Consider the following 6,993-nt stretch of genomic DNA (forward strand, 5'->3'; position numbering starts at 1 on the left):
AAGGGTTGGGGCTGGCGAGTGGGTGGTGCCAGGCCATCCAATGTGGGTGCCAGTGGGGGCCCCCCCAGTCGTCCCACTGGACACCCCCACAGATCAGCCTTGATCACCAGCCTGGCCTAGGGACCCTACCCGTGCACAATTTCGTGCACTGGGTTTATAATTTGAGTGTAAAGAATCAGCATAAGTTAAGATATGGAGGCTTACACTTTAGGGTACACTCAGAATCATTTTTTTTAGTCAGATATCCAGTTATTTAATGAGTTTTCTTATTTAATCAGTGTTTTTCTTTCCCATAATTTCTCTCCCATTCTTAGAGTCATAATCCTAATACACGTCCTTGGCATCTTTTGTCTGGTTGACTCCTGAGGCTTTGCAACTGGTCTTTCAAGCTCTTGACCATTTAATTCTTTCTTCAAACTTCCCAGTATAAGTCCCTAAAGACTGTTTAGGTCACTCCACTCATATTACCCTTTTCTTCCTAAGCATTTAATATAAGAAGCATATGATAGTGGTGCCATCTAAATTAGCAGAGGAAAAAATGATATCTATAATAATAAAAGCATAATATGCTAATTAGACTGGACGTCCTTTTGGACAACCTTCTGGATGAAGCTGGGACTGCAAGGGAAGCCTGGGTCCGGGGTACCTGCCAGCAGCCGGAGGGAAGGCCGGGTCCTGGATGCCACAGGGAAGCTGGTGCTGGCAGCTCAGGGAAGGAAGGCCTCGTCTTGCATGAATTTTGTGCATTGGGCCTCTAGTTTCAAAGAATTGTGCTCAGGCATAAATTATTTACCTTGAGAAAAACACCACTTAAATCTTCATCACATATCATAATAAATTGCATTAATTAATAATTGTATTAAAAGAATAAAAGTATTTAAAATACAGGTGACTATTTCTCTAATTGAAGTTTAGGTAAAAGACTTTCAATGGGAGAAATGACAAAGAAAAAACTGATGGCTTTGACAACATACAAATTTAAATTACTCAGGTAAAGAATATCATTAAAGAAAATGTATGCATGAAGCTGGTCAAATACATAATGAATATGAGAAATCCCTCTTGTGTCTTTTTATTCTTTTACCCTTACCTTGTGGCACTTACTCTTCCCTTGCATGTGCGGTTCCCTCTGCCTGGAATGCTCTTCCTGCATTTCTCTCCATGACTGGTGTTTCTTTATTGTTTAGGTCTAAGGGCAATATTTTCTTCTTAGAAAGGTCTTCCCTGTTAACCTTCTTGAAAGTAGCCAGTCCTCACCCTTTCACCCTTTATGACCTTTACTCTGTAACATTACTTCATAGCTGTTATCACTAACATAAATCATTTAATTAGTGTTCTCACCTATCCCCTAGTATGCAAGATACAAAGAATGTATAGACCTCATCTGTCTTGTTCAGCGGCATCTTTTTGAAACATGGTAGGTGCTCAATAAGTGTTTGTTGAATGAATGAATGAACAAATATATATATGTAGAAAAATTGGGAGGATACATAACAAAATGTTATGGTAGAATTTTATAGATGATTAAGTTTTTCTTTTTAAAAAAAACTTTTGTGTCTTTCCCAGATTTTCTAAAGTGAGTATGTATTACTTTGTCAGAATTATAACTAAGTGGCACTTAGAAGACATATTTTATTAAACAATAGCATCTATTGTGTCAGGTTATTAATTTCAATTAGCAGTGACAAAAGATGATAAACTAGCAGACTATAAAGAACAAATTTCCTACAAATAAGACTGTCAGCTTACATCCTCTTAAATATCCACATATCAAATACATCCAATTAGCTTAACTAATAATGAAGAAATTAGGCCCAAAAACACTATGTACACTGGACCTTCTTTTAAGATTCTAAAATAAAACTCTTCAAATAAGAATTTAAAAAAATTAAGTACCACTGCCTCGTTTTAAGAGATGGTTTTCAGAAGTTTAGTCTCCCTAAATATGCCAGATATTTAAAAGAGAGGTTGGGGAAAAAGCTTGGATATAAAACAATTTGAAAAGTATCACAGGGACACTATCTGCATTGCCTAGTCTTTTGGGGGAAGCTTTCATCACCTTGTGAGTTTCTGCAGGTGTACCTAACAAATTAGCATGTGCTTTACGAGGGTAAATATAAAAGACCAAGGTTGGACTGGGCCCTCTCTTTAGACAGACTCTAATGAGGAAGGAAGATTTAATGAAGAATGAATCTGAATGCTCTGCTGAAATTCTCCCTTTGGTACTCTCGCTAAGCAGGCAATGAATAGAAACTTTTGAATTGGTGTGTGACCTATGAGCATGTGTAACAAATGACTTTGTATATCTGGGGAACATTGGCAATTCTTGAATGTCTGTGTGTGACATTTAAACGTGAGTAACACTTGAATAAGTCCCAGAGTCAGCTGGAGTCAATAAATGCTATAATCAATATACCATGACATTTGTAACTTGTATCACAGCTCCTCCTAAATCTCTAGGTGCTTGCTTCCTGCAACACATCATTTCCATGCTTTTGTTGCACAGTGCCAGCTGCTGCAAATCTCATCGAGAAGCATTTTTTTCTACTCTGCATTTTCATAGAGTTCAACTTGTATGTTCCTCATGGTTTAGCTCATGTCTTGTCTTTTGTGATGGGAGTGATTTATACCAGTATGCATGACATCTCCCCTGGAAGATGTAACAACTCTCAGACTCAGGGCCTGCACCCAGGCACACCCCTGGGAGCCTACCTCAGGGTGGCTCATAAATTCCCATCGGCTATTATTAAAGTCACTGGTGTCTGATCACTACCTGACAATCTTGATATCCTGCTTCTGTTGCTCTAATATTAATCTAGTGACTCTTAGGAGCCTATTGATCCCAAGGAGGGCTGTTAGACTCTCTCAGTCTTTTATTGCCTGCTTTGGATGTCTGGAATGTAAGGTACGTTTCCCTGAGCCAGCAAGGAAGATATTCTATAGGTACCCCACAGTATCTCGTCTCCAGTAGTTCTTTTCAAGTCTAGTGTCCTATGTCCCATGAATGACCTCCAGATAAGGATCTTACATTCTCTTTCTTTTCAATTTTTTAAAATTTAAAAGCAGTCTAGTGTTTATTCCTTTGAAGGTAATCCTTTTTTCCTTTTAAGTGAATTTACTGGGGTGACACTGGTTAACAAAATATTACAGGTTTTAGGTGCACAATTCCACAGCACATCATCTGTAAACTGTATTGTGTGTTCACCACCCCAAGTCAAATCTCCTTCCATCACCATTTATCCCCCAATAACCTCCACTATCTCCCTTCATCCCTTTCCCCCAGCAATCACCACACTGTTGTCCATGTCTCTCTTTTTTTCTCTTTTGCTCAATCCCTTCGTGCCCCCACCAAGGCGCCCCCTTTCCTCATGAAAACTGTCAGCTGTTTATGGTGGTAAAATACACATAGTGTAAAATTGACCATCATTTTTGACTGTATGGTTCAGTAGTGTTAAATATATTCAGATTGTTGTGCAATCATTACTACCATCTATCTCCAGAACTCTTTTCTTCTTGTAAAACAAAAATTCTATATGCATTAAAAAATAACTCTCAGCCAACATGGCTCAGGAGGTCATGGTTTGATTCCCAGTCAGTGTTGCGTGCTCAATCCTCAGTGTGGAGCATGCAGGAGGCAGCCAATCAGTGATTCTCTCTCATCATTGTTTCTATCTCTCTCTCCATCTCCCTTTCTCTCTGAAATCAATAAAAACATATTTAAAAAAATAACTCCCCATTCCCCCAATCCCCATCAGCCCCTGGCAACCACCATTCTGCTTTCTTTCTCTATGTATTTGACTACTCTAAATACCTCATGTAAGTGGAATCATTCAGTATTTGTCTTCTTATAACTTGCTTATTTCACTTAGCATAATGTATTCAAGGTTCATCTGTGTTGTAGCATATGTCAGAATTTCCTTTTTAAGGTAGAATAATTTTCAATTGTATCTATATATCACATTTTGTTTATTCATCCATTGGTGGACAGTTGGCTTACTTTCATGTTTCAGCTATTGTGAATAATGCTGCTGTGGACATTCTCTTTTATTTTAAGTTTGATTCTTTTTTATCCATGGAAGTCCCTAAGAGACTGGATTTATTCTATTTTAATCTGTGAGAAGACTGAGAAGAGGATTATGTGTAAGTGATGGATAAAAGAAGCTCCCAGGAGACTTAGTAAGGGATTGGGGGAAGTGGAATTGGGAAGAGGACAAAGCCATCACTTGCAATTTCAGGAACTGCCAAGAAGGTAGCGTTAGCTTGATCCCATAGACAAAATTTGGAATGTAGATTAGGATTCAGTGCTGTCAGTAACAAAGCAAGAGATCTGAGTTTCATACTCCTGTACCTTTTAGTCACCCCCTGTGGGGTGTGGACTCCCAGGCACTTCTGGCTTTCAGTGTGCTCCAGCAGCCCCAGGGCAGTCCTCCAAATTAGCACACCATAGCTGGGGAAGGGGCATACAATGAGTAGAAGGGACCTGAGGGGATCTATGTAGAGTGTTAGGCCCAGATTTCAGGATCCCCAAGAACCCACATCAGGGAGCCAGCCAGTCCGATGTAAAAGCATAAGAGTCTTTATTCGAGCTAGCTCGGCTCCCCCACCTTGCCGATGCAGCGACAGGAAGCAGAGAGAGAGCGAACTCTGTGTGGAGAGGGGTTTTATAGGGGGTTGGAGTAAGGGGAGGAGAAAGGGCTGTGGCCTTGCCGATTGGCCAGGTGCAAGTCGGTGTCTTGTTCCTGGGTGTGGCTAGCAGAGGCTTAGACTTCCGGGAAGAAGCTCCTTGCCAAGCACATGGCCAAGGTAAGATGGAGCACTTACCCTGGGGGAAGATGGAGGGCCTAGCCCTTACCCTGGGGCAAGATGGAGGGCGTAGCCCTCGCCCTTTCATAGAGCACAAGCAATATCCACTCCAACTTCTCACTGGGTGTTTACATTCAGTGTCCTAGGTATAAACCATCACTTACAATGTGCACTTCATGGCATTTCCAGGAGGTTCATTAAGAATTCACGAACTCTTTCCACTGTCTTTCCATGCCACCATAATGGTGCCATGAATGTCCTGGCTGATGCTATCAAGAGTATCAACAATGCCAAAAAGAGAGACAAACACCAGGTTCTTGTTAGGCAGTGCTCCAGAGTTGCCATCTGGTTTATAACTATGATTATGAACCATGGTTACATAGGCAAATTTAAAATTATTGATGACCACAGAGCTGGGAAAATTGTTATGAACCTCATAGGCAGGTTAGACAAGTGTGGAGTAAACTTCAGATTCCACGTGTAACTCAAAGATCTAGAAAAATGGCAGAACAACCTGCTGTGGGCCTGTTAGCTTGGTTCATTGTACTGACAACCTCAGTGGGCACCATAGACCACAAAGAAGCAAGACAAAAGCACACAGGAGGGACAATTCAGGGATCCTTCTAGGAATGTAATACATACTTGCATATAAAATGCCTAAATGGAAAAAAAGAATTCATAAAAATATGACTCCTAGTCACCTTCTTCAGTATGCCAGCATTTCTTAGAGGGATACTTCTGTAGAAACTCATCATATTTTCTAAATCCCTCCTTAGATGTCCATTATTATCTGTTACTGTCTTTGCAAGCCTCCTGTTTCCATTGAAATTAGTTTTGAAGGTTGTTCACAAGTTATAAGAATGACTTCCCTCTTACACTATGGAAGGCAAACATTTTGGGACAATATGGCAGCCAAGGGATATTATTAATGTTATTTTACAAATTCATGAATACAGCCTTGATTATATGAGTGAACATTTATATCAGTGTTCAGCTTCTAGAGACTTCCTGTCGTTGGCAATGCTGCATGGAGGAAAGATATTATTAAAATCCACAAATCCATCTCTCCCACCGTGAACATAACTTTTAATTTGACAGTCATAAAAGTCATCAACTATAACTATAACCACCATTTGAAAGATAGAGGAATTGAGGAAGAGAAAGTTAATAGAATTTCACTGAAGTTGTATTAATCCAGCAATAGATCCTTCTATTAACTGCAACTTAATAATTTTCAGTAAAAAATAAATTTCTTTCATGGGACATGATTAGTAATATGGTTTAAATCTCTTTAAAAAAAAGTTTCCCCTTTCTAGCCTCCATTCTTTCTATTTGCCATATACATTTAGTTTAAAACAAATGAATTTTGAAACTCAATGGTAAGATTGTGCTTTATGCTATTAGGGCCTAAGAATCTTTGATGTTTGTAGTCAGGATATTGAGATAGAATTTTACTGAGTGAAGTTCAAATTAGATTCAGAGTCAACCACTAGGTGACTTCTATGTATCTTGACCTCTGTGAGTATTATTCAACTCAATCCATACAATACTCTTATAAGAAGAGATTATTGGTCCCAATTTTACATTGAAGGTTACAATTTTAACAGATAGAATTATTACCATTTATTATCACCATATCTAGCAACATCATTCTCCTAAGTCCCATGATCATCTGGAACTCTCACTTAAGAACCACATAACTGGCATGCATTGATGCTTTACCAAAATGGGGAAAAGAGATTAAATTTATGACCTATTATTAAAAGCAGTCCTTAAATATTATGGACATTATAAGCAGTATCTATAAAGTTGGGGAATTTCCAAACATATATTTTGGAGAACAAGGGAAGTAGACATTATGGGAAAAGACAACAGACTGTAAGGGCATCTGTTAGCTTTTGCCAATGGAAATGTAGAAACAGTGTAAACATGTACTGAACAAGCACAGTGCATGGCATACAATAATAAAATCAACTTTATTTTAGAGTCCTAGTGTATCTTTAAGTTGACTATATAAAGATACCTCTCCCCTTGCACTGGGTGAATACCCCAATGCCAGTGAAGACAGTAATAGCAGAAGTAACAATAATACCACCATATATTTTGATACACTTTACACTGTACAAAGTGTTTTAGTTTAGATGCTCTAATTGAGTATACATTTGAGTATAAAAAGTTTTAGAAGTTATT

At 38.8% G+C, this 6,993-nt stretch overlaps 1 pseudogene; it reads left to right on the forward strand.

The window, feature by feature from the left end:
• The first annotated feature begins 5,053 nt into the window (after positions 1 to 5,053).
• On the forward strand, positions 5,054 to 5,430 carry LOC102243465 (annotated as a pseudogene).
• Positions 5,431 to 6,993: the final 1,563 nt, after the last annotated feature.

Source organism: Myotis brandtii, unplaced genomic scaffold (assembly GCF_000412655.1).
Source record: "Myotis brandtii unplaced genomic scaffold, ASM41265v1 scaffold320, whole genome shotgun sequence".
NCBI classification, from domain to species: Eukaryota; Metazoa; Chordata; class Mammalia; order Chiroptera; family Vespertilionidae; genus Myotis; species Myotis brandtii.